The sequence below is a fragment of the Vicugna pacos genome, chromosome 14, assembly GCF_048564905.1.
Source record: "Vicugna pacos chromosome 14, VicPac4, whole genome shotgun sequence".
Classification (NCBI taxonomy): Eukaryota; Metazoa; Chordata; class Mammalia; order Artiodactyla; family Camelidae; genus Vicugna; species Vicugna pacos.
The window spans coordinates 7,676,790-7,704,781 of record NC_133000.1 but is presented as its reverse complement, the minus strand read 5'-3'; the positions used below and the strand labels follow the sequence as shown (position 1 = coordinate 7,704,781).

Here is a 27,992-nt window from a genome sequence, read left to right as displayed (position 1 = left end):
CTGCTATATTATATCTGTCAGAAGCAAGTTACTCAAGGGAAGCAAATTATACAAGGTCGTGAATACCAGGAGGCAGGGATGATGGGTCTGTCTTAGAGGCTGCTTGCCACATGGTATTTGGAAATGTGGAATTGAAGTTTGGGAGCAAGGGAGGAGTCAACTAAAGGTACAGGAGGCTTAAGATAATCAAAGGAAAGAGAATATATTGGCTGGAGGATCACTCATATTTAAAAATGAGAACACAGAGGTAGAGAAAATTACAAAATGGAAGAAATGAAAACTGAGAGCGTAAGTTTACCAAATCCAAGATCATTGTTTTCTTCAAAAGCTAGGAGGCAAGTCATCTCCTCCAGGAAGCCCTCTTTGATTTGGCTCTACCTGATCCTCCTACTAGTGACTGGCTCGTAACAGAGTCTCCAAGAAGCTTATAAGTTAGGGAGTTAAGGCAAATTCATAAACAACCTTTTATAAGATAAAAAGCAATAGTGGTAGGAGAGTGGTACACACAGGAGACAAGAGTCACAGAATTGCACAGTGGGAGAGGCTGCTTCCACTAGGGAAGTTAGACGCGTGTATGCATCAGGACAGTCTGTGTTTGTCTACTCTTACTAATGTGCATCCTTAGGGCTTGCGTCCCAGGGCATTTTGTGTGCCTCCAGGTTGTCTCTCCAACTGGATCACGTAGCTGAGTGAAGGCAGAGCCCATGTTTCAAGACGTTCTCTGCACTCCCTGTGGCCCAGAAGGTGTCCCACATTGGTCAGTTCTCTTGAACTGCCTGCTGAAGACAAAATTTCCTCTCATGTCATCTAACTAGCAGAAATACAGGACATGGCAGGCCGCCTGGAACAACTACAGCATTTGAAACACACTCTCAGTATTTTCAAGTCATGGGGTTCTTAGCAGACAAAGGCCTTTATTGGAAGAAATGATTTAGTTCCCCTCACAGGCTAAGTGATGCTTTTGGTGAATCATTCCTTTACTTGGTTTTTAGATTGCATTTCACAAAAATCACCTCAAGGGCAAATCTCTCCAGATGAAACTGTTAATAAGACCAGATGAAACCATGGCAGCTTTCAAACCACCCCTGGAGGTCAACCACATCACAAGCCCAAGCTCAAACCCCATTTGTAAATCTTCTGCCATAGTTCTTGGGGGTACACACTACCCGCCTGTTCTTCCTGCCTTTCTCTGGCTGGCCCCTCCCCGGGAGCTACTTTGGAGAGAAGAGTTTCTGGAAAAAAACATAAGAAGGAGAAAACCTGTACAAAAGGAAAATAGGCGTGCGTCAAGGGTCAAATTTCTTCTGAGAAAAGGGTTCCTGCTGACCCAGGGCAAAGTTGAGGCAAGTGTCACTCAAGTCTCACAGCAGAGACAGGAGGGAGTGAGCAATTTGCTCTCAGCCCCAAGCAAGCCTGGGCAGGCAACAGTGTGACTGTCCCCAGCAAAGGCAGCCTCTGGGCTGACCACACTAATGATCTGCTCCCTGTGTGCGCCCTGGAGAGATGCTAACAAGAACTGGCAAGTTGCCAGCATCCTGTTCACCGGTGGTTCATTGATAATTCCTCTGGGCTGCTAGTGCATCTATTTGACTCCAAATAGATCACAAAAATCAACACCGAGATTTCTTTACCCTTTCTAATATTTCATGAGGGAGGAGAAGAAATTCACCCTGGACAGTCTAGGGACTGACTCTGGAGACCAGGGGTTAGTTTTCTCTTTTCTCCTAATACAAGGGGCCCTGGCCCACTCAAACCTGCCTCCTAGAGATGAGTTGCTGCACGGCCTGGGCCTGTCCCCTGCTCACTTAGGGCCTCAAGTCTTGAAGTGCGGTCCCTGGACCAGCAACATCAGCATGACCCGAAGCTTATTAAAATACAGACTCTCAGGCCCCACCCCAGACCTGTAGGATAAGGTCCTGCATTTTAATAAGATCCTCCAGATGATTCATATGCACCTTAAGAAGCACTGTTCTAAACCAGTAATTTCCCTCATAAGAATTTACCCTGTGGAAATCACGAGATGCATGCATCCCTGTGTTTACTGCAGCATTGCTCATAAAGACAAAAACTAGAAACCCACCAAATGTACTGAAGCAATATTTGAGTGCCTACTATATGACACTGAGGAAGTAGGAATGACAAAACAGACAAAGTCCTAAAAAATATGGTTCATTTTTTTCAGATGGAACATTACACAGCCATTTTTAAAATACCCTTAAAAAAAACCCTGTTAGAGCCCTATTTCCTGCCTTCCAGGGTGGCTCAATTACTGTAATTCTCCCCAGGCAAGCAGCTCACTAGCCTGCTAGGCTGTGGACATTTCCCTTTACTAAACAAATAAGCAAACACAGAAGGGTCTTAGCTGCTGGGGCACATTGGAATTGCGTGTGAAATGAATCAAGATCCACTTCCAGGGCTTGTGCTGTACGAATGTGACTGTTTGCTTTCACTTTCCCCCCAATTTTCCCATCTCCCAGGACTCAATCCACTCAATCTCAGCTGCATGTGGCCCTCTCAGTCTTATCTCCACAATGCTCAGCAGATTTACATCACGTAACCATTTTTTTTCTAAAAGGAAGACAGCTCAGATAAGCACGTTCAGTTTAAGCAAACATAACTTTATTCAACTACAGCCACAAGAACGGTAGTAAACCTGGAAGAGGGGATCTTCCAGAGAATATAGCAATATTATCTTGCCAGCCCAGCTGGGGTGTACAGCTACTCTCAATAGTTGCCCAGAAATCATTGCTTTGCTTAGTATTATCCAAACACAACAAAGTCTACACACACACACACACACACACACACACACACACACACCCCGACAGTACAGTCCCAGCTACAGGAAAGGCCCCTTGTCTGTATCACACACACACACACACACACACACACACACACACACAGAGTACAGTCCCAGCTAAAGGAAAGGCCCCTTGTCTGTATCACAGCCACAGCCCAGGTGCTTCTACCTGCAGAGCTCATACCTGGAGGTCCCCCCACAGCTGAGGACCCATCTCACTTCTCAGGGAACATGACTGCTGACAACATCAGCCCAGCTGAATTTCATCATGCTGCTTTCTTACCTAACGCCCTGCTCTGATCACTCAAACCCATCTGGCCTGCTCCAGCACTTCCTGTCTCTTTATTCTCTCCCATCTCTATTTATTATTTTTTTATAATTATTTTTAATGATTTTTTTCTCTTTTATTTATGGGGAGGTAATTGGGTTTATTTATTTATATTTGGAGGAGGTCCTGGGGATTGAACCCAGGACCTCGTGCAGGCTAAGCATGCACTCTGCCACTTGAGCTGTACCCTCTCCGTCCCATCCTCATTGATTATTAACCTCACTCACTGACCAATACAACCACCAAGCCCCATACTGTGCCGGGTGTCCACATCCTCAGATGAGCCAAGGAGCTCACATGCCACGTGCAGAGAAAGAGACGTGAATAAAGCCAGACTGCCTACGTGTCCAGCAGTATTGGGAAGGCATATTTATTTTGTAATATTTAAAATGGCCTTTCCGAGCTGGGTCCCCTTCCACCCTCAAAGCTTCTACTACTCATCTTTGGCTCTGAGTTTCAGCACCTGCTGAATTCTCTCCCTTCATCGCTCCACCTGGCCATGCTCCACTTGTATGAGATGGACCAACTGTCTGCATCCTGTGACCCACTCTGGACACTACCCTGCCTGTGTCACTCCCCAGAGGACCTCCACCTGGTTTCCTCTCTCTTTTTGGCACAAAAACTTGATTGTTTCCACTTTATCGTGAAGAGATCTTTCCATGCTTGTGTCTCTCTCCAGACCTTCCATTATAAATCTGGAAGTTCATTCAGTCAGTTGACTGCTAACCAAGAGCCATCCAGTGGAGGACTCCATGTTTGGACAGCACAAATTAGTCTCTGAACAGGATCAACTTCTCAGGCAGCTCCCTTCCCCTGAGAGTGCCTCTGTGCAGAAAGATGCAGTAGGGTTTATCTTAGCCACACTTTGACTCGTGACATATATGCACGCTCTCAAACACTGATATATAAACTTACATGTGCACACTCCACACTCACACTGCCTAGGAGGAAGGAAACCAAGTTAGGTTTTTCATCTTTCCCTTCATGCTACAGACAATTACAATGCAAATGTGGTAAGTGATACAGTCAGAGGCAGATTTATCATGAAGCCAGTGAAGCTCCTTACCTGCACCAGCCTCAGAGTCCCTGGGATGGTCTAGGTAGGGAGTGAGAGTCACATTACAAGCAGGAAGCACTTCTGGAAATGCGCCTAAAAAGGTCTGAAGAAAAATACCTCGAACCTCTAAAATATCAGTAATTCATTGTGATTTCTTTTCCTATGCTAGATAAATATTATGCATTCCAATTCCTTGTGATTTTATATTTTTTTCTTAAACAGGGTCCCCAAAATTGTATTTTCCTAAAACAGAGACTCTCATCTTGGCACCATTGGGATTCTTCTTTGTTGTGGGGGACTGTCATATCTTCAATGTAAAGAGCTAATTCAGAATTTGTGTCCAGAATATATAAAGAATCCCTACAAACCATTTTTTAAAGACAGTCAACTAACAGAAAATAAATGAGCAAAGATTTGATATCTTCACAAAAGAAGATATCCTAATGGTTCACAAACATATGAAAAGTTGCTTAATTTCACGAGTTATCAGTAAAATGCAAATTAAAATGACAATGGCATACTATTACAGACACACTAGTATGGCTAAAACAAAAAAGACAAGCCATCTCAATTGCTGGCAAGAATATGAAGTAACTGGAACTCTCAAAAAGTGCTGCTGGGAGGAAAATGTGGTTCAAACAATTTGGAAAATTGTGAGTGAGCAATTCGACTCCTAGATTTATACCAGACAGAAACAAATACATATACACCAAAAGACACATACATAAATACCTGTAGCAGCTGTATTTCTAAGAGCCAAAAGCTGGAAACAATTCACATGGATAGATAAATAAACTGTGGAATATTCATACAATGGAATAGTATACAGCAATGAGAAAGAGCATGCAATTATAAAACACAGCAACATGGAAGAATCTCATAAGTGTAATGTTGGATGAATTAAATCAGACATAAAAGACTACAAACTGTATGCTTTTATTTATAGGAAGTTCAAAATCACTGTATGGTTCTAAAGTCAGAGAGTGGTTCTCTGTGGAGAAGGGAGAGTGACTGGGTGAGGGCTCTTGGGTTGGGTGCTGGAAAACTGTATTTCTCAATCTGAGTGCTGATTACACAGGTATCTTCAGATTTTTGTTTATCTCTGTGTTCTCATGATGCTCCAGTAAAAGGTTTTCTTTTTTTAAATCCCACATACTAAAAAAATCCAACTGCAAACTTTAAAATGAAACAGCATAAAATCCAAGTTCATAAGTGGACTCCCAGCCTGCATCATCTGGCCTGGTTCTTTGACCTTCACCTCCTGCAGGCCCTGCCTTGCTCGCTAAGCATGGCCACACCATCTTCTATTGCTGCTTCCACCTTGGGGCCTGTGCACTTGCTCCTCCCTCTGTCTGGCATGTTCCTCCTCCAGGTAACTGAAGCTCACTCCCTGATGTATTCAGAATTCTTCCCACATGCTGTCTCTTCAGAGAGCTCTTCCTCACCACTCATCTAAAAGAACACATGCAGATTCTGTGGTTACCTGTTTTATCTTTCTTCCTAAGACATATCACCACCTGCTATCATATTATTTGTTTCCTGCCCTCACTGTGAAATGAACTCCCTGAGTGTGGGAACTTTTTCTAGTTTACTTATTATGGTATTGCCAGTGCCTAGAAAAGGGATTTGTTGAATGAATGAATGAATGAATGAATGAATGAAACTCAAGGGTAAGGGTGGCTCCTTATATGACTTTGCATCCCCTGTGCACAGAGCTTGGTCCATTACAGATGCTCCACAGATGTGTAATTGCTTTGGCATTGAACTAGGAAATTACATTGCCAGTAAATCTTTCCTTGTTGTCTTGTGGCAAACGACAGGCCTTTTGTGAGCAGTACATATATATATGTTACCATTTCTATTCTGGCTCGGAAAAACAAGGCAAGGTGCTTAAGATTTGCAGTTAAGGCCATAGATCCTGTTCTCACTTAAAAGACACAAAACCAACCATAAGAAGACAGATCAATGCAATGATTCACTATTGCTAAAACCTAAGGGAGTAAGAAAACAACCCTTCTGCTTGGTTGAAAGTTTCCCGCAGAGATGAATCTTGAGTGACAGGCGGTGAGAACACACTGGAATACCTATTTGCCAGATGACAAAGGCTCCCTCTCTGCGGTGCAATATTAACTTGTGGTGTCTCCAGGAGAAATGACAGAAAGCCAGTTTCTCCCTGACGCCCCGGTGACTCACTCACCTTTCTTTCTCTGCGCTGTATCACTGGTGAAAATAAGACTTTGTGGGGCTGAGGAAAGATGGCTACAGCAGTGACCAGGCCAAAGCCCGTGCTGGCAAGTTGTGTGGCTACAAAGGCTGCGCAGTGGGCACAGAGGTCAAAGGCCAGCGGAGGCTGTCCTTGGCCCCCAGCACCACACACACTCTTGCGAGCAGGGGCCGGAGACAGAGCCAGGCTTCTCACGGTCCTCAAGTCACCTGCCAGGGCAGCCCTTGACGACCTCTGCTCCTTCCTCCAGGGCGGCTTCAGGAAGACGTGAAGGAGCCCCCTGCCCTGCTACCCTCCCCAACCCCAGCATCGCGCCTCCCCTCTCAGGGCTTCGGTCCCACAGCCTCCCTTCTAAAACCTGCTCTATGGAAACATCCCAGACTCCCTCGCACTGAGGTGGGTAACAGCTAAAGGGCTTCTTCAATTAAAGGTACATGGGTGCAGATTTCTTTGGGGACCTGAGCTCATCCTTTACTCTCTGAAAATCATCTCTCCATCACATTTATCTACTTTTACCGTGGCCTTCTCCTTCTGCTCCTTCAGACTCAAACCTCTGATGCCTCTCACTCCTTTAGTCTAGGACAGCAGTAGTCCTACTCATTTCTGCACTTACCAGGGAAAGCCAGGGGACAAGCGTCCATTTTCCACCAGCCGTCTGTGTTCCTCCTCTGCCCAGACCCAGAAGCCCTGTCTGTGAGCTGAGTGCCTGCAGAGGGCCCTCAGTGTCTGGCCCCTCTTCCCACTTTAACTGCAGTGTCCAGGTACTCTGTGAGCTGTGACAGGAAAAACTCTTCACCAGTTCTCTCATTTCAGAACTTTCTCAAAAAGTTTCACAGCTAAATAGAGTTAAATCTGTATTTTCACCTCAACGTTTAAGGCAACCTCCCAACTCAAAATTTGGATTACTTATTTATCTTAATTCCTCCTCATCAGTCCTAAAAGTGAAATGCCTACAGGTGAGGAGGGGCGTAAAAAATTCAGAAGAATATCATTCTTAAACATGTCTATTTTTCCTGAATTTTTAAACTTGACAAAATGTATGTGTGGACTTTTTAGAATAAATAATGTTTAAATTATTCTTAATTACTCATATTTTCATATCCTCTAGTTGATCCTTAAATAGAAAGATTTCACATACAATTGATACCAGATAATGGATCTGAATTAGTCTTGCCAAACATGCCTTACCAAATTACCCATAAAAAACAACTGTTTGAGGATTTAAATGCAACTTTGCTTGCAAATACCAAGAGAAGTAAGAAAAAGCATTAATTAAGACAAAGGAATAATCTGGTTATCAGTTTTTAAAAGTGCTCTAAGTACTGTGAGGCGTGAACAGATCTCTATATGGATTTCAGGGAAGGAAGGGGTGATTTCTGTACGGGAATAATCAGGGGCGTCTCCAGGTTGGCCTGAGTCTTTGAGATGGGCCTTTAAGGATGGGACGGATTTCCACAGACAGATGGAAGAAGCATCAAAGGCAGAGGAAAACCAGGGGCAAAGATGCCCTGGGCAAGAAAGTACAGCACATGTTATGGGGTCAGAAGTCATTCACAGCATGTCCTTCAGGACAGTTCGTGTGAGATGGTGGCAGAGGACAAAGCTAGAAAGGGGGAGAGTCTTGCAAAGTCCACAGACTTGCTGTGACTGATATTTCATCAAACCTAAGACATCGCAGATTGTGAAGCCCATAGTTACTTTGTGTCCCAATGCTGCCAAGTAAACTAGGACAAATCACTGACTGTCAGATGCATTCTGATTTCAAAGATGCTAAAATACAACCCCCCAAAAACATGTCTTAGAACTGATAAAATACAGTAAGCGAGGAGATTGAAGCAGTACAGTAGGGAGAAGGAAGCACAAAGGATAACACAAGCTTGATTGGCCTTAAGAAAAGGAGACTTTGCTCTGATATTACAGACATGAGCAAGGCAAACGTTTGGAGGCCAGGTGCCCTCAGAGTCCAGCATCCTGCCCTTGGACATTTAGAGCCAAGGTGACTGGCACTGCTGCCCTGCCTGGGCTGTGCAGCTTGACTGGCCTCCTCTCCGATACCCAGACCATAGTAAGCGTCTCACAGACACCCCTGCAGCAGGAGAGGAAGGAGAGGAGGGAAACTCAGAAGCATCACCTGCTGTCTTCTCCGGAGCAGACAGCCTTGGCCCTGTTGATACACTGAGAGAAAGAGGGCCGGCGTGTTCAGGTGCCTTGTTCCACAGTTCACAGCCTATGGGAACTGATGTAGCAATGAGATGCTTCTTAATGATGCATTTCCTGAGGGAACCAAGCGAGCTTTTTGCCATTTAAATCTGTATGATAAAAAAAGAACCTGAGAGCTCCAGCCTTGAAGCTCAGGGAAACCTATAGACTGAATCTTTGATAATCATCAGTAGACAGAAAGGGGGAGCAAGTGAACCTTTATTTCAGATCAGAAAACATCCCTTCCAAGCCACCACTGTCACTCCAACACACACACACACACACACACACACACACACACACACACACACTCCAACACACACACACACACACACACACACACACACACACACACACACACACACACACACACACACAGTGAGATGGTGAGACATTTCCAAGAGAAAAATAGATATTATTTTTGATTCTGAGTTGTTGGCTGTCATGCGATTTTCAGACACAATCTAGAAATGGTTGGCTTTCAATTTACTTTATGTAAGTTACTGCTGGCTACACATTTGTCTACAGTGACATTAGAAGCAGCAAACCAAGGACTTACATGCATATTTCATTAGTAGATAATTATGTTCCTTATAATTGGTTTCTAAATCAGACCATTTCACACAATTATTGTGTTTTCTTTGCCTATTCAGTCAGTCAAAACGATAGTAAGAAAGTTCTTTGTTATCAAAAGAGTATATTCTTAACCTCTATTATGGAATGGAGGAGATAAACTAAAATAAAAATATAACTATTTTGCATACACAGAATACTCCTCGTTAAAATGCATCATAGATTCAAAAGGAAGGGGAAAAAAGACTACAAAGACAGATGTTTCTAAATATATCAGGAGTGACAAAATATCAAAAGGGGAATTTGATGTTGGGGCAGATTAAAAAAATCAATAATGAAGTCATGCTGTTTAAATGCCAAAATCATTTTTCACCCAAATGAAAAGAGAAATCTGGGTCATAATGAAGGCCACAAAATAACTATTAACAAAGCAGCTACATGTGCCCTGCGCTCAGAAAAATCTAAGTTTAGCCCTTTGTTGAGTCAACAAACATTTCCTGAGCACTGTGCTGGGGGCCAAGGACACAATAATGAGCAAAACAAAGTCTCAGTGCTGCTGGAGCTTAACACCAACCCCTGGGCTCTCTCTTACTCACACACACACACGCACACACACACTCTCTCACATACAGGACTTAGTGAGGGAACATGCTGTTGGGGAGTGGGGATGTGCCGGGCAGGTTCTCAGCAAGACTGTGTAAGGCAGCAGTTAAGAGCATAGACTGCAGATCCCACGTCTTACTAACTAACCTTGGGCAACTAACTCTGTGCCTTAGTTTTCCCATCTGTAAAATGGAAATAGTACAAGTACATTTACCTCATAAAGATGTTGTAAGGATTCCATGAGTAATATATGTAAAGCCCTTAAAACAGCGCTGGAATGAATGAATAAACAAACAACAGATACAAGGAAACTTTTGGAGGTGATAGCTATGTTTGTGGCATTAATTATGGTGCTGATTTCACGGGTATATACTTATCACCAAACTCATCAACATTAATTATGCCCAGCTTTTTGTATCTCAATCATATCTCAATAAAATGGGTTTTAAAAAAAGAGTGCTGGGTATAGTGTAGGCGTTCTTATAAGTGTTAGCTATTATTACCCTTCCCAACCTCTTTACAGCTTTCCTCCAGGGTAAAAATGTGGTCATGGAGCTTCCTAGGGACCCAGTGACCACTTTAAACTCCCTCCAGTCCTCTGGGCCCACCAGCAATGACATTTAAATGCAACTATAAAGCCCCCAGCATTGACCTGCAGCTGGTTGTTGTTCTCTCTCCCTGCTCACGTCCTCCTTAACATACTGTCTTATCCCAACAGCTCACCAATGGGCTGTGCTACCAGAATTTCATAATCTGCCCCCTCATCATTCGGAGAAGGGAAAACTATGTTCATGGATAAAATCTTAATTTAAAATTTCCCAAAATACATTTTTCCTATATTGCTGATGTCTTTCTACCTCTAGTCCACACACTAGAGATTAGCATGAGATAGTGTTTACTGTAGCCCAAAATTTGGTATTTAAATCTTAAAAATTAAATGAATAAAATATCATCATTCTCCAAACAGGTTTGAGAACCACAGCTTCAAGTTTAAGGTGTGGTAGTGGATATCAGTGGTGGCATTCCCATGGGCATTTTGTAATTTTTAATTTTTTCATTGAAGTATAGTCAGTTTACAGTGTTTCACTAATTTCTGGTGTACAGCATAGTGATTCATATATGTATAGAATATATATATTCCATTTCATATTCTTTTTTATTATAGGCTATTATAAGATATTGAATATAGTTCTCTGTGGTATACAGTAGTACCTTGTTGTTTATCTATTTTATGTATAGTAGTTTGTATCTTCAAATCCTGAACTCCAAATTTATCCTTCCCCACTGCCCTTTTCCCTCTGGTAACCATAAGTTTGTTTTCTATGTCTGTGAGTCTCTTTCTGTTCTGTAAATTTAATCTGTTCATTTGTGTCATTTTTTAAGATTCCATCTATGTTGCTGCAAGTGACATTATTTCATTCTTTTTTATGGCTGAGTAGTATTCCATTATATGTATGTTTGTGTGTGTGTGTGTGTATGTATGTATAATATATGTAAACCACAACTTCTTTACCTAGTAATCTGTCAGTGGACATTTAGGTAGCTTCCATGTCTTGGCTATTGTAAATAGTGCTGCTATGAACATTGGGGTGCATGTATCTTTTCAAATTAGATTTCCTCCAGATATATGCCCAGGACGGGGATTGCTGGATCATATGGGAAGCCTATTTTCAGTTTTTTAAGGAAACTCCATACTGTTTTCCTTAATGGCTGCAGCAAACTACATTCCCATCAACAGTGTAGGAGCGTTCCTTTTTCTCCACACCCTCTCCAGCATTTATCATTTCTCATAGGTGATGCAAAGGGAAGGGAAAGAGGAAGAGGTAGGACTGATTCTGAGACCATGAAATGTGGTACCTCTGAGGGCTGCTGAAGAAGTGAGTGAAATTTTAGCATCAGTGGCCAGGGATGAAGAGGCCAAGGGGGCTATGGGATGATAAGGGAGGGACAGTAAAGCTGGGCAGGGATGGGTGAAGCTGGAGGGTCTAATACCAACTTCTAAAATGTCTTGTCTGTCCAGGGCAGCAGCCAGTGCTCAGAAAATGCAACAAACACTGAGTGTCCCCCACCTGTCTGGAAGCCAAGGGTGCAAGGTAAGGAGGCTGTCACTCGAGAACAAGAGGCGAGGACCTGTCTCTGTTCAGAATACCCTCAGGCACCCCAGAAAGACTCATTCTCAGGTACTCAGTGGCCTGCATCCACCATCCATGGGGACCCACCGAGAACACAACAGGAGCCCTCTACTGAAAAAGTGAACAAGTGAAGAATGAAGTTGGCGACTTCACAGCATTATTCTCCCAGAATCCAATTTAGACAACATTACAGCTGTTCAAAGCGAAAGCGTCAAGTACAGAGAGAATAAAGGAGCCGACCACACACAAGCCACGCTTTGAGAACTCACGTCAGAGGATTCCCATGGTCAGGATACGGAGTAGACTTGGACAAGATCTGGTATTGACTTGGGGCGTTCACTTTTGGCTCCACCTTGGCAGAAGGCACTGGTGCCAACCCCACCACCAACCACCCTGCCAATCATGATCGCACAGTTTGCCACGTCACAGCTGCCTTCACTTGACCAGCACAGCCTGCCATTCTGATCTTTTCCCTACTCCCCCCAATCCACCCATATGTTCCCCTTCATTTGTTTCTCAGCTCCTGTTCTACACAAGAATGATAGTGAGACTCTGATTTTTTAAAAAACCACACCAGGCTTTGTACACCCAGAAGGATCCTATCCATCATAGCCCTTTTGAGATTTTACCCTTACTCTAATTATGCTGCATTGGCCTAATGCAATGTCAGCTCTTCTCTGTGGATTTACCTTCAAACATTTATCATCCACAAAAGAACACTGCCTCACTGTGTTTATCTGAGACACACTCATTCATCCCAGTTTAACGCAGAAAGCCCTGGTCTTGGAATCAAACGACCTGGCTTTTTATCTTAGATTCACTACCTACAAACTCTGTTAGTTCAGACTTAAACCCACAAGACTTCTTCGTCTTCGTTTCTAAATGAGAACAGTAAAACCAGCTCCAGTTTATAGGAATTCGTGAGGATCAAATGGGTAACTATATAAGAAAGCACATTTAATGCCACAGAGCATGATACTAGATTTTAAAGATGTTTTTCTCTCTTCATCTCCCAATGTATTCATTGGGTAACTTACCAACTGTCCTCTCACCTCTACTCTCTAGAGAAAACACCTATTCATTCATTCAAGAAAGATCTATAGCATCCCCACTACGTGCTGGGAACACAAAGCTCAATAACAGTAACTAGCTGTCCTCAAGGGACCCACAAAAGAGAGAAGATGTAAACAGACACAACTGGGAATGGATGAATAACAGAGTAAATGAGTAACAGTCTGAAGAAAGACACCTGTATGTGCTAGGAAATGACTAACTGTGCAAATGTGTAGATGGGGACAGGTGAATCAGCCAAGACTTCAAAAAGAAGACAGATGATAGCTGAACTGAATTTTATATTCTTTCAATAAATATTTACTGAGCACAGACTATGTGAGGACTGTCCAAGGCATTAGAGACATAGTAGAAAACAAGGCAGGAAGGATCATTGGCCTCACTGAGTGGTATCTCTTCTGCGAGGAATAGTAAAGATGGAAGGTGCGGTCCCTACACACGAACTTTACAAGGTAGGAAGACACAAGACTCAAAAACCAGATTCAAACAATCTTAGAGTTACCCCCTTAACAGGTGTGGTACAAACTGCATGGGAGCAAGATCATCTGGGAATCTTCTTGGCAAAGTTGAGCCTCACAGGAGGAGGTAGATATGGATAAGGATGCAGGTGAGGGAACCCTCGAGTCTGAGGGTACTTGAGAGATGGACAGAGGCAGGTGGGAGCAGGAAGGGTCCCAAGTCAAGGCTGGAAAGAACACAGAGGAAGAGACAATAGGAGTGTTGCGAAAACCTCTTCATCTCACTCAATCTTCCCAGCAACCCCCTGGGATAAACTGTGTGATCTCTAATTCATAGAAATTAGAAAAAACTTAAGTGCACGGAGGTTAAGTGTAATTGATCCTCATTCCTTATGGATTCCATATTAAAGAATTCGTCTACTCCCTAAAATTTATTTGTAGCCCCAAATCAAAACTTGCAGCACTTGGAACGGTCATTTGTGGTCATGTGCAGAGCAGCGAAAAATCTGAGTCAATCCAGCTGAGGTCCAACAAGGCAATGCTCTGCCTTCTTGTTTTAGTTCTCATAAGGTTAAGTGTCCTTTTCACTGTCTATTTAGTATCATCTTTTTTGCATTTTCTACATTCTGTTGGTGATTTCCCTGTATATATGGCCTCTAAATGTAGTGCTGAGGTGCTGTCTGGTGATCCCACATACAAGAAGGCTGCAATGTGCTTTACAGAGGAAATGTGTGTTAGATAAGCTTCCTTCAGGCTTGCGCTGTAGTCCTCTAGGCTGCGAGTCCAATGTTAATGAAGCAACAAAACATATTAAATATGTTGTCTTTAAACAGGAACACACATAAAACAAAGGTACGTATCGATCAGCTGACAAAGATGTTGTGAGCAGAGGCTCACAGGAAGCTAACCTGGTGTGTCCCCTAGGAGCAGTGGTTTAGGATTCACAGCAACTTCATTGAGCAGAACTACCATGAAAAATGAGAATCAACTGGAATCTGCTTAAGATCACAAAGCTGAGATTAGGAATCTGTTCCTTCTGATCTCAGAACCCACACCCTTTCTGCCTGCTTCGGAAGGTGGAGCTCCTTGCAGCTCATCCCAAAGTGAATATTTTACCACCAATTTACACATACGCTAGAGAAGCATTTTCTAGAAAGGGCCATTTTCAAACTGCTGCCCAAAAAAGGTTACTCCTATTTAAAACCAGAAGAATAAAAAACTGCTACATAAGCAGGAGCGTGTTTTTTCCCTCTGCCTTTCTGTGTTATCAACACAACATGCTCAGAATCCACAGATCTCAGTGGTGCTTTCTAGTGAGTTCAGGGATGGCTGACTCCACAAAACAATGCTGCTTGGCATTTGCAATACTGGATAGTCCTCTGCAAACAAATCTACACTGCAGCTGGCTTTAAGTGGCAGCAACTGGGCCATGTGGCCTGGTCCTGATCCTTTGGATGTAAGAATGCGGGTTTCACACAGGACCAGGAGGCCTGGAAAGGTAAGCCCCGTGGATTCTCGGAGGTCATCAGTCCACAGAGGAAAACATAGGAGGTGGAATCCAAGAGAGGCGATCTTAATGAAGTATCTTTCACTCCTCAACCAGCTCAAACTATTCTGGGTGATTCTTTTCTTTTCCTTTCCTTTTCTTGCTTTGTTTTCAGCAGACAACACAGCTTTGCAAAGCAGTCCTCAGTGGTGCAAAAGCATAACCGTGTGTGGTTGAATCTGAGCGATACACATGGAAAAACCTCCAGTATGAAGTCGATATTAATTTATGTACACCCTAAGATGCAATTTCATGCTTTTATAAGTTTAATGTTTTTACAATTAGGTCCAACTTTTGCTGTAATACTTTTCTCAGAAGGGCATCATAATGTGCCACCTAGGAGGCCATTTTCTCCCTTTAGACATTATGAGCTAATTTAACTATATTAAGACCCTGCTGGGAATGTGTCTAGAAGTATAAAAGAAAATCAAGACCAGTAGCAGAAAATGCTCTCTGCTTTGGATCCTGAAGGTACTATTAAATACATCTTCACCTCCCTCAGTGCGCACACACATTCACACACGTGGCAAAGAACTTTTAAATTATAAGTAAATTGTATAATAAATTCAATGTTTGCAACAAATTGAAAGGTGACAATAACAAAGGTGGATATGTGTTCTGAAAAAGTTTGTGAGTACTGATTTCATTATGATTAATATTTTACTTAAATCTACATTAGAAAAATATTCAATCTATCTCTCACCCTCAATTTAAAGGGATATATCTACTCATACACTGGAATGAATCAGTCCTAACATGGCATTTCATCCCAAATGAACAGTTGAAATTTAAAAGAAAAAAAAAATTCTGAGAGATCTTGTCCATGAGATATAAATTATGAGTTAATATATTAAGTTTAAAATATTTTTTATTATAATGACATGTATTGATTGGCTTACAAAACAGTGATAACCAAGATTTAATAATGTGAAAATTACCTTTATTATTAAGTTTCTCACTTTTTATGAAATGTCCTATTTATAAATTTTTTAAAAAGATTTAACCAAACTGATACAGCTTATCTATGTCTGGAGGGAATTACTACTTATGACCATGTCCTTTTCTCACCAGAATGTAACTGAATATTGCCTATACCAAAAATTTCATTTAATTAGATGAGATAGGCCCAAAGTTAAGAAATAAAGACTACATCTACAAAATCTTCCTAGGAAAACCTGTCTGCTCTGTGATTTATAACATTCCTGTCTCACAGATAGTAAAGAATTTCATTTCCTGGCAGGTCAGGAATATTAACAAACATGGGAATCTTAGAGAAAATAATGCTGATAACAATGATGAAATTCTCTCACTCATAAAAGTAATTTACAGATCTCAAAACTGTGCAAAGCCTCCAGACAGAAGTTAATTCTAAAGCTTTAATATCATGTGGCCCTGGCTTTGTTACATACAAAAAGAATATATTCATGTATTACTCAACACCTCATAAACTGGTCAAATAAAACAAGGTATCAATTAAACGAGTTATGATAATTTTATTCTTCTTATCAAGTAACTGGTGAAGGTATGTGTATTAATACATTCTGGTCAAAGATGTACTAGCAAAAATCTGGCAGGGGTTGGGGAGGAAGTGTGGAAAAGACAACTTTCCTAATAAAAAGAGACACAAAGAAAACCCCCCTTCCTCTGCTGATATCACAACTAGATGTGACAGGAACTGCTGCAGCCATTTTGCAACCATGAGGATAAGCCAAGATGCTGAGCAGTAGGAACCTGGGTCCTAACTTTACCCCAACTTGGGTTTTTAGGCCAGACTTCCTGTTATACGTGATATATTTTCTTTTTTGTTTAAGTCCATTGAATTGGGGATTTTCTTTTTCTTGCAGCCTAGACCAGACGTTCTATTAAAGGCCCCAATTAACTCTCCTATTACCATCAAGATTGAGGCTAAGAATGAAGCTGATGCTTTCTGCTAAAATCTAAGGATGTTTAGACTTCTGATGGTAAAACCTTGACCTTACAAAACGCCAGTTTTGTACATCCAGCTGTAACTGTTGGTGCAGTGAGACTGCCATTCCAATGCTTCAGCGTATTGATTTGGCAATCTCATGTCAAGCTGACCTATGAAAAATTAACTGAAAACTATGTTGTCTGTTGGCGCATCCTTACTTCATAGAACAACTCAATTGCAAAATCTCTAAGAAGTGCTTTAAAACCTTCATGTTTAGACTATTGCTTGACATAAGTGACAACTGTTAGGGGTTGACAACTGTTAGCTATACAGAGATTTGAATTGTTGAATTAGCTTGGAGCCTCATAATTTGTATGGAAGGATACACTTGAGCTTTAGCCCTAAGAATCAGTTAACACGTGCTCAGTATTCTTGGGTTCTAGCATCATATTATATTCTCTTGACGTGTAAATATATTTAGGAGCAAACAAAATGCCACTTCTCAATTTCCAAATAAGCTTCCTCAGTTTTTAATTAAACTTCTCTGAGCAGTTTGTCAACCTTGGCATTTACACATAAAATACTGACATTATGTAAAGATCCTTAAGAGGTTTGTTCAGAATGTTTCGAGTTAAGATGCACAATGCCAGAGAAAGGGCAAAATGAAAACACTAACGCAGGCTTACCTGCCTCGCAGCTCTGGAAAGAAAAGCAGCGCAGCAGAGCATCCCCAAGGAAGTGAATCAGGCGGTCAGACCAAGGGAGGGAGAGGGCGCCACAGTGGCGGGGTGAGGGGGAAGCGGCGAGGGGGCGGCGAGGGGGTAGGCGGAGGGAGGCGGGGGGCAGGGGGGGAGCCGCCCTGAAACCAAGGCGACGCACATTCACGCTTTTCCTGGGGAACTGTACCCTGTATTTCTGGAAAAATATTTAGAAACCCCTATAAGAACAAATAGTAGCAACTAGGGGCCTGTGCTTAGAGCTAGTGTTACCAGCAAAGCCCACTAACAATTTCTGGGAAATAAAAATAGAACCTGGGTAATAAAATAAAGTCTAACCTTTTTTTGTTTTCTTTTCCTTTGTGCTTACTCTAGTTTCACTGGTTCACAGGGTGCCATGTGCAGAGGCCGCACATCCACACCAGCACCTCAGAGTTCCTAAAATGAAGTGTGCAGCTGCTCCTCAGCTGTGCCTCAGGCCGCGTCCAGGAGCGCGGCACAGACGGCTGTTCAAGACGGTGGGGCGGCGGGCCGTGTGCAGTGAGGCGGGCCGTGTGCAGTGAGGCTGCGCCCCGCACTGCATCGGGAGCGACCGGGAGCGGCAGAGCTGCGCCTGCGCGGGAGAACTCAGCCTTCCCTGCTGCGGGACGCAGTTCCCCGCCACAGCTGGTGGGCAGAGTGTGTCCTGTAGGGTGGAGCTAGTACTTCTTTTCTTTGATCAGAGAATAAACCTTCCCTTGGCTTCTGAACCAAACTCTTCAGAGTTAAGCAATAGTCAAAATATGAAGGTTTAAAAATACTTAGAAATGTTGCAGTTGAATTGTCCTATATTGTAAGGGTTCTCCAACAGACAACACAGTTTTCAGTTAATTTTTCATAGATTAACCTTAAATGCAAACTCTGGTTCTATTAGCATGAGTGACACCAGGCAGGAGGACTCTTGTTGGGGCCCGACTGGAAATGGTCGGTAAATCTAGCGCAATAATCCTATCAGAAGGCGGGAGGGAGACAGGAAGGAAGGGAAGCAGAGACAGAGACACTGCTGCTACTATGTTCCAATAAACAGAAAGACAGCATTTTATAAATCTCATTCTCTTAAACAGAAACAAACAGATGACTATGGATATAGATGAGGTCAGAGGCGTGTCACCAAGTATTGCAAGGCATTTCCAAGTGTCTTTTTCCACGCTGCTGTGGATGCACCGGTCTCTCACACAGTGTTCCCTGGACGTTGAGCCTACATCCAGCAGGTTCGCTGGCACCTCAAGTGTCTCAGGGTCACCGACTCGTAGGAGAGGCACGAGGGCCACCTCCCCAGACCTGAGCCCTCCCGCCTGCATCGCCTCCTCCTCGGAGCCCTCACAGTGCACTCAGAGCTCCCCTCCCTTTTTAAGTGACATTCAGTCAGAGGTGTTCTAATCAGGACAGCTTCTCTCCCAGGGATTTTTAATGTTTGGGTAACAGAGCTATTGCTATTTACTTCCAGGCCTTTCTCTTTAGCGCACAGACTTGGTCCAGGAGCCAATTCAGTGAGAAAAAGTACAAGCTCTTCTAGGAAGGCCCTTCTATCTGGAAACCAAAGCTTCCGTGGGGAAGGGGGTGGGACTGGTTCCTTCTCCCTTGGGTTGAAAGATCTTAACCCCAATACACTAGGCTCTCGTACAAGTCTCATACCCCCAAATCCACCAGATACATCTGAGTCCAGAATTAGGACAGGCATCCTCTTAACCTTCTTTTAATGCACTTAATACACAAACAAAAATATATGTAATGTGTCACATAGCATAATAGTAAACGGAGTGCCTGTTATAAAACCACACAGAACAGAAACACTGCTATTGTGTCTCCGTGCTCCTTTCCTATCCCAGCCTTGTGCCCCTGCAGGTGTAACCCCTTTCTTGAATGTCAGGTTTCTCATTCCCTTGCTTTTTTACATATTAAGTATATAGTGTTATTACATATGCATGTATTACTAACATATGTGATAACACCTTATATGCATACAGCTTTCTCACTCAACATTCTGGTACTAAGATTCATCCATGTTCGCTCATTTTCACTTTGTGAACACAGCTGCATATTTACATTTCACAATGTCCACATGTGAGAGTTTCTCCAGAGTATATATTAGGTGTGGAATTGCTCTGTCATAGGACATACAAAACATTACACTTAAACTCTTTGTGGCAACGCATATGAAAATTTCTCTTATCCACATCCTTTCCAATACTTGGTATTAGCAAACTTCTTACGGTTTCTAATCTAGTGGGTGTAAAATGACTTCTGGTTGAGGTCTGAATTAGCATTGCCTTGATTACTAATGAGTCAAGTTTATTCACTATTTGTGTGCTCCTCTTGGGTGAAATGCCTGTTAGGTTTTTTTGTCCTTTCTTCTATTGGGTTGTCTTTTTTTCACTGACAACAGGAGCTCTTTCTAAATTCCAGATGTTAATCTTTGCCAGTTTTATATGGTGCAGTTATCCTACTCCAGATTGTGGTGTGGCTCTTCACCTTCTTTATAATGTCCTTTAATAAACAGAAGCTCTTGGCTTGGAGGGTGTAGCTCAGTGGTAGAGTACATGCTTAGCATGCACGAGGTCCTGGTTTCAATCCCCAGTACCTCTATTAAAACAAACAAACAAAAAAAGATATTAAAAAATTATTAACATTAATACAGTCAAGCTGAATCTTTTCCTTTATGGCTAGAGCATACTGTGTCTTGGTTAAGAAATCTTTATCTATTCCAAGGCCATAAAGACATTGTCATACATTTTCTTCTAAAAGTTTTTAAGCCTGGCAGGGAAGGGACACCATCTTCAACTCAGCTCTGCAAGACAAATGGGGAGAGGGAAGCTGGGAGGTCTGGGGGACCATGGTGTGGCTCAGTGTGGTGTCTGGAGCCTGAGGCAATGGGAATCTGGACAGAAGGTGAAAAGCAACCTGTCTATGGTCACCTTTAAAGCGATCCCTTCCAAAGGGCCCTTGAGGGAGGAGTGAAGTTTTGAGACTAAGGTGTCCCCATGTCCCAGGGTACCAATGCCAGGGACTGTTTGAACCAGGCTATAAATCAATCATATTTGTTATCAGACCCCTAAGTCTCAGTTATCTCATCTATAAATGGAGATAATAGTAACTGTCCAACAGGGAATCCTTCTGGAAAGGATTCAAAGATATAATAATAAAGTACTTAACACACTGAAGGCTCTTCAGGCTTGGCAGATGCTTCTAGCAGATTCTTTCCTTCATGGGAACTTCCCTGGGTTATTCGGTCTCCCTCCTGAGCCATCCCCCTCTTCTGGGTGCCCTCTAGACTCCCCTACTCCACTTCAGCTCTTGGAATCCCCCACAACTCTTACTGCTGAGCAGGCCTTAGCCTGGCAGGGAATTTTCTCGGACAAAATCTCTTTTAAATGATGCCGAGCCATTTCCACCAGGTTCCACACCTAGTGCCCGGGATTCATGCTGTGGACCTGCCAGGCCAGCAGAGGGGAGAGTAGCACTGCCCAGGCACTGCCTGGGTGCAGCCAGCCTCCCTCCAGCTGTCTTGGTCCTCTTCAGCTCCTCAGCTGAGCCAGGACAGCCAGCAAGCCCCCCACTACGCGTGTGTGGAGGGCGGGGCGGGGCGGGGCGGGGGACGGGAGCCGCACAGCACAGCTTTTTATCCAAGAAATCCTCTCTCCTTCCTCATTCAGCTATTTCATATCTTCCCTTATATGTAAGATTCCTTATATCTCTTCTAACCAATTCTCAACCCACACTTCCCATTCGCAGTAACACCGTGTTTGGGTGGTCTTTTGTTTCGTCTTCCACTGGTTGTGGCTGCAAATCCTTGAGCTCCGAACAGCTCTGCACCTTATTCACTGATCCCTTACACACACCCATCTATGAAGGAAGCTCCACATTTGAAATCCTTCTGCCAAGAAAATAAGCCTCTTCAAATGCAAACCATTTTCTTTTAAATTAGTTGCTTTCTGGGTTTGAATGCTCTAGCTTTAGTGTTTTGTTTTTTCAGCAGGAGTAACTGTAGACTGCCGTAGGGGAAAAGGGAAATATAAAACTTTACAGGCAAAGGGGGTTAACTACTTCTGTTGTACTCGTCTTTTGGGTTAGATTACTATAGCTGCAAGCATTATTTCTCCTTCTTAAGCTCTGCAGGCATTTTAATCAAAGTGTCGATGGCATGTGAACCGAGGGTACCAGTGAAGTACAAAAAGAAAGACAAAGGAAGGAAAGCTGACACTGGCATGGAATCAGAGCTAAGGGTCAGGAGTCAGAAAGGTCAACATTTCCCAAAGGCTCTAGAGCTCACAAGAAAAATGGAGTTGGGGATCAAGGCCAGGCAAAGGAGGAGGAACCAGAAACTAAAAGAGGCAAGCACACCTGCTGCTAAGTCACTCACTGTGGCAGACTGGATTTTCCCGAGAGCCACACCAATATATATCCCTTTCCTCGGGCACGTCGTACAATGTCATCGACACTTCTCCACTGAGAGGTAGAGGCTGTATTTTAGCCAAATGACAAATGTGAATGTGGAACAAATATATTTTCAGACATTCAAGTACTCACAGAGTTTACTTTTTACTACCCTTTCTTAAGAATTTGCTTGAAGATGAATTCCAGAAAAATAAGGAAATAATCTAAGAGGAAGACATGAGATCTAGGAAACAGATTCTACCTAAGAGAAGGAAAGTCCAGAATAAGAGCTGTACAGAAAGACACAAAGCTCTGAGAGAGAGGTTCAGGGGAAAGCAGGGAGGTGGGGGTGGGACTCAAGACATCTATTATCCGGAGTGTTTGGGATATTTTATTGCAGGCCATTCCATAATATTAATTTTTCTAACCATGTCTATGTATTATTTATAAAAATTAAAATTTATCTTAATATAAAATAGTGGTATCATTAATGGTCCAGATGCACCCACTAAGTCACTTAAGAAAGAGCGTTTGGGGGTCACACCTATAGTATATGCTATACAGGTTAGGGTTATAATTTGGCTGACGATGCTATTAAGATAGAAATAACTTAACTGAGCAGAAGACAAAAATGAAAATTAAATCTGTATTTTAAGCTTTTATTAGTATATTGATGCCATTATAACAAAGAAAATATTTATGCTGCCTGGGTTCTAATCCAAGCACTATCAAAAAAACTGTTATCTTGAAAAATGCCTAACTTCTCTGTCCTTCAGTATCAACATTTATAAAATGGGAATTCTTTTGTTCACACTATACATATGTATTGACTGTCTCACTGTTCTAGACCCTGGGGATGCAACAGAGAACAAACCTCACTAGACCACATTCTAATGAAGGGGGGAGACAGACGATAAACAAAATATAAAAGTGTATTATATAGTATACCAGAAAGTGATGAGCACTATGGAGAAAAATAAAGCCTAAAATAGCAATAAGAGCTGCTGGGGTTGGGGAAGCTGGCGTGCAATTTTATACTATAAAGAAGTCAGGGAAGATCTCGCTGAAGGAGGTGAAGACAAGGCATGCCAGTATCTGGGCAAAGAATATTCCAGGTGGAGAAGCTACTGATACGGAAGTTTGCCTGGTTATGTTTGAGGGACAGCAAGGAAGCCCCTGGGCTGAAGCAGAGTGTGTGAGACTCGAGAGAGATGTGGTGAGAGATTTAGTGGGAACAAGATCACAGGGCCTCGTAGGCCATTGTATAGACTCTGGCTTTTACTCCATTGGTGATGCAGTGAAGAGGTTTAAGCAGAAGAGAAAGATGACCTCACTTCCATTTTAAAAAAGGTAACTATGGCTACTGTGTGGAGAACGTGCTGTAGGGGAGAAGAGGTAAAGAAGACCAGGTAAGAAGCTTCTGCAAAAATCCAGGTGTTGTGAGCTGAATTGTGTCCCCCAAACTGCGTATGTTGAAGTCTTAACCCCCAACACCTTAAAATGTGACTTAATTTTGATAGGGTCTTTATAGAAGTAATTATGGTGAAATCACCAGAATGGACCCTAGTCCAACACGACCAGTGTCCTTATACAGAGGGGAAATACAGACAGAGATACACACGGAGGGGAGACAAGGTGAGGAGACACATGGAGAAGACAACCATCTGCAAGCCAGTGAGAGGCCTGGAACAGGTTCTCCCTCCCAGCCCTCAGAAGGAGCCAACCTTGCCCTCTATGGCCCTCTGGAAACCGCTGTGTCTTTTAATTCAAATTTCATGAGGAAACTTTAAATAGGTTCAGCTCACCTTCTGAGACAGGTCACACAAATGTGAACGTAGAACACAGACCTCACAGTACAGAGGTCACTTGTGATTAGGCTCCTAGGCTGTCCCTTCCCAGGCAGCTAGGGTCAGAGCAGAGACAATCGCTCTGGATTGTGGATCGGTGGGGGCTGTGGGCCAGGACAGAGTCCTTAAAAGGCCATGGGCAGGTATCCCCAAACATGTATGTTTAATGGAGAAAAATGTTCAAGTTTAATTTATCCTAAAAAAAAAAAGAGCCCTCTCCTCTTTCCTTTTCATCCAAACTTCTGTCACCGTTTCCCAACTCCCCATCTGCTTAATCCTGTCTGGCTTCTGCCTCCCTCCCCTCCACCCCAATAGCGCCCTGACTCGACTCTCTGAAGAGGCACTGTGCCTTCCCAAGTTACCAAATCCAAAAGCTGTAACCCCGATGTCTCTAATTCTGCCTTGTGTCTGTTAGCACAGGGAACTAGTGTCCTCACCAGGATGCCCAAACAAATCCAATCTCACCACCTAACTGGAAATTTTAACAAGGCATTAATAAGGTGAGATGATCAAGTGAACAAAATTTCATTAGATAAATTTCTGCCTCACACATTTTCCTTTTCTCTATCTGCTTCTCTCCACACTCACCAGGGAGAGCTCCCGGCCCCTCTTTGAAAGCTTAGGGCCCAGAGTCTGGAGGCTCAGTGTTCTCTAAACCCGAGCAGCTGTCTCACAAGGGGGACTTCTCATCCGACTCCCTTACCACGGGTGAGGGTGTCACACCTTGGCTTCCTCCAGACACCTTCTGCTAGATGTTTGTCACTGTCCTGTGTCCAAACACTGCAGGCTCCTGAGGGAGAGGGGCTCTCGTTCCATGAACAGGATGAATCTGAATGTAAGTCCAAGTGACAGCTCAGGCTCCCCCAACTGGGATTTGGGAACAGGCTCATTCCCGTAAAAGTCAGCTATGAGTTCAGTACAGCTCATAACTCCGTGGAGAATTCAAGAGTCCAATCCCATATTTAGAAAAAGATATTTATTCTTATTATTATTCAGCCTTGTTCTTTAGCAATAGACATCCTCCACTTAATGGTAGCTCCACCTCTCCAGTGCTTGCCCTAGGTCCATTTCCAATCCATCAGCAAATTCTGTAGGCTCTAGCTTCAGTATATATTTAGACACCACTTTTCACCACATCCGTTACTACCATCCGAGCCCATCATGGCCATTCCAGTCACATATCACCCAGATTAACGCAATAGTCTCCTTAACTGGTCTTTCCGTCCCAGCTCTTCTCCCTCAGTCTGTCCTCAACACATTAGCCAGAGGATCCTTTTAAAGTGGAAGTCAGAGTATGTGACCCCTCTGCTCAAAACCTTGGATGGCTTCCCATCCCACTCACTATAGCCCTTCCAACAGCCTACAAGGCCCTACAGCTGTGCTCCTTGCATTTCCGACGTCACTCAGAACATAGTTCTTCCTTCTTTACCCCCTTCTAGCCACACTGGCCATCTCAGAAAATGGTTACAATAGCTAAAAATTTTTAGCACTTACTAGGTACTTCTTGACATTCATTTAATCCATTGAAACTGAGACCTTGAGAGGTTATACAACCTGCTCAAGGTTCAACACCTGATCAGCAGCAAACCTGAGAATCAAACACAATCGGGGACCAGCTGTAGGGCCCATATTCTCAACCCTTCAGTATAAATATATTGTCTTCACTACACAGTATTTTCATTAGTTATTTTCTAGATATTCATCTTTTGTTTTTCCCTTGAGAGTATTTAAAAAAAAGACAGGTAATTAAATATTTCTTTGGTTTTAATATTTAATTCTGGAATTTGAGATTCTTTATGGAATGAGAGCCAAGTTCTGTAAACAACCCAGGGTTGCTGGAAAAGGTGTATTCTGTCAAGGATACAGGATTTAGCATACGTAGCTATTAGATTTACCTTATGTTGATCCCTGACACACTGTGATCTGTAACTATTTGCAGGCTAGTGTTCATCCCTTCAATCTCATCACTTCTTTGAGCTCTGTTTTGAGTTCAGTTTCTCTTGCTTCTTTGAGAATGTGGAGAATGTCTGGCATCTTCTTTCCTGGAATATTCTCTTGATACACATTCTTCATAGCCTTTTACTTATCTTGTTCCTTTTGTTGGTTTACAGGGTGGGGGATGAGAAAGGTACAGTTGGGTTGTGATGACTATTCAGTTCCTCTGTTGGTTTCTTTCCGCTCATTATTCATCTTCTGATGATGGCAATTCTATCCAGGCCCTCTGCTGACAGTATCTAGGACATTGTAAAGAAAGTAGCTGACAGCTTCAGTTTGGGTTTCAGAATACACTCTTACCAAGGAGCGGGAGGAAAGAGTACATCTATCCCCAGTTTTTGCATCACCTCCTGCAGAACAAGAGGTACAGTGAAGCCTCTGTCATGACTCTCTGGAGATTCACATGGTGTTTCTCTCAGCCGAATTCAGCCACCAACTGCAAGTGGGCTGTGCAGCTATGTCCCCCTTCACCATTTCTCAATTTCAGATCAATTTTCTCTCCATCTAGAGGCTGGAATGCAGAAAATGCAGTGATTCCATGAAATTTCTAGTCATTCTTACGCCCCCTGTCCTTTAAGATGTGAACTGAGTCCCTGCAGGGATGTATAACTCTTGTCACAGACCCACCCAGGCCCATTGATCAAATTGTTGCACCTACCAGAGGATCTTTAAGTGGACATTTCAATGTGGTGACACTTTCTTTTAGAAAGTCCTTTCTTGAGGCTTTAATGATGCTCTTGGAATTCACCTTGTTTTAGTCCAAAAATATTTAGAAGATATTCTTCAGAATTTGTGCCATATACTTATGGCTGTTTCTTTCCTTAACTCAATATGAAGTTGCCTACTTATTTTAATCCTTTTCAATGGTTGCACTGCCCTGGAAAGGAAAAAAAAAAGTCTTCTGGTTTTAAAAAGAGGGATAAATAAGATTCCATGAAGGTCTATACCCTAAGTATTTAGAAAAACAACGGTATTTCTACAGTATAATCAAGTTGGGCCATTGAAAAGGATATGCTCAAGTTTAACAAGTCATAAGCAGAAGACACAGGGCTTAGTCTTAGATTCAGGTTTGGATAGGATTGCAGCAGAGATATAATAAGTAGGAATCAAAACAGAATTAGTGTGGTTTGGAGAAATTGGAACAGCTGTGTAATGTTCGTGGGAATGTAAAATGGCACAGCCACTGTGGAAAACAGTACGGAGGCTCCTCAAAAACTTTTAAATAGTATTACTACGTGACCCAGCAATTCCACCTTCTGGGTATATACCCAAAAGATCTGAAAGCAGGGTGTTGAAGAGATACTTGCAACATGCATTTTCATAGCCTTATTAACAATAGCTAAATTGTGGAAGCAACCCAAGTGTCCACTGACAGATAAGTGGTGGTTGCCAGGGGCTGGAAGGAGGTGGGGGTAGGGAATTACTGTTTAATGGGTACAGAGTTTCAGTTTTGCAAAAAGAGTTCTGGAAATGGATAGTGGCGATGGCTGTACATTATGAATGTAAATAATACCACTGAACTGTGCAGTTAAAAATTGTTAAGATGGTAAGTTTTGTTAGCGGTTATTTTACCACAATTTTTTAAAATTGGAAAAAAATCCAAGAAGATCAGTGGGCAAGATAAACTATAATTTGGACAATGGGAAAAGGTCAGGGATTTGAGAAACCACCAAAGGTGGATCCTAGACGAGGATGGCAACACAGTTTGGATATTCCCTACCTCTGTCCCAAAGCAGTAAATATAATATAGATACTCAAACATACACACACCCATATGTAACTCTCAGTTCCCCGTAACTGCATCTTGCTTTTTCAGTTAAACATATTTTCTTTCAAGACCAATCATTATCCCAATAACTGAATTATTGGTAACTAAGGACTTTATCATCTACATTTTTCTGCACTGCATTTTATTTGACTGACTATACATTGAAGTTGTTTTTTAAGGCTATCTACTCCCATTTTACAGGTGAGTAACCTGCAGTTCAGAAATGTAAAATAACTTGTCTAAGATCCCACTTCTATTACATTTGCAGAGCCAGTAAATTGAAAGCTCTATTGGCTTTTTGTCTACTTTCTTTTACATCTGGAGAATCAGACTGAACAGATTTACATCTACAT

General features: G+C 42.6%; 2 long non-coding RNA genes across 2 annotated transcripts; both read right to left on the bottom strand.

Annotated features, from left to right (window-relative positions):
- Positions 1-5,102: 5,102 nt before the first annotated feature.
- On the bottom strand, positions 5,103-18,156 carry LOC140701092 (uncharacterized). The gene is made up of 2 exons (XR_012079922.1): positions 17,956-18,156; positions 5,103-5,637 (listed from the first exon to the last, which is right to left on the bottom strand). It is a non-coding gene; the product is annotated as an uncharacterized lncRNA (long non-coding RNA).
- Positions 18,157-19,517: 1,361 nt separating this feature from the next.
- LOC116283335 (uncharacterized) lies at positions 19,518-27,147 on the bottom strand. Its single transcript, XR_004192915.2, has 3 exons — positions 26,530-27,147; positions 25,772-26,382; positions 19,518-20,238 (listed from the first exon to the last, which is right to left on the bottom strand). It is a non-coding gene; the product is annotated as an uncharacterized lncRNA (long non-coding RNA).
- Between the last annotated feature and the right edge of the window lie 845 nt (positions 27,148-27,992).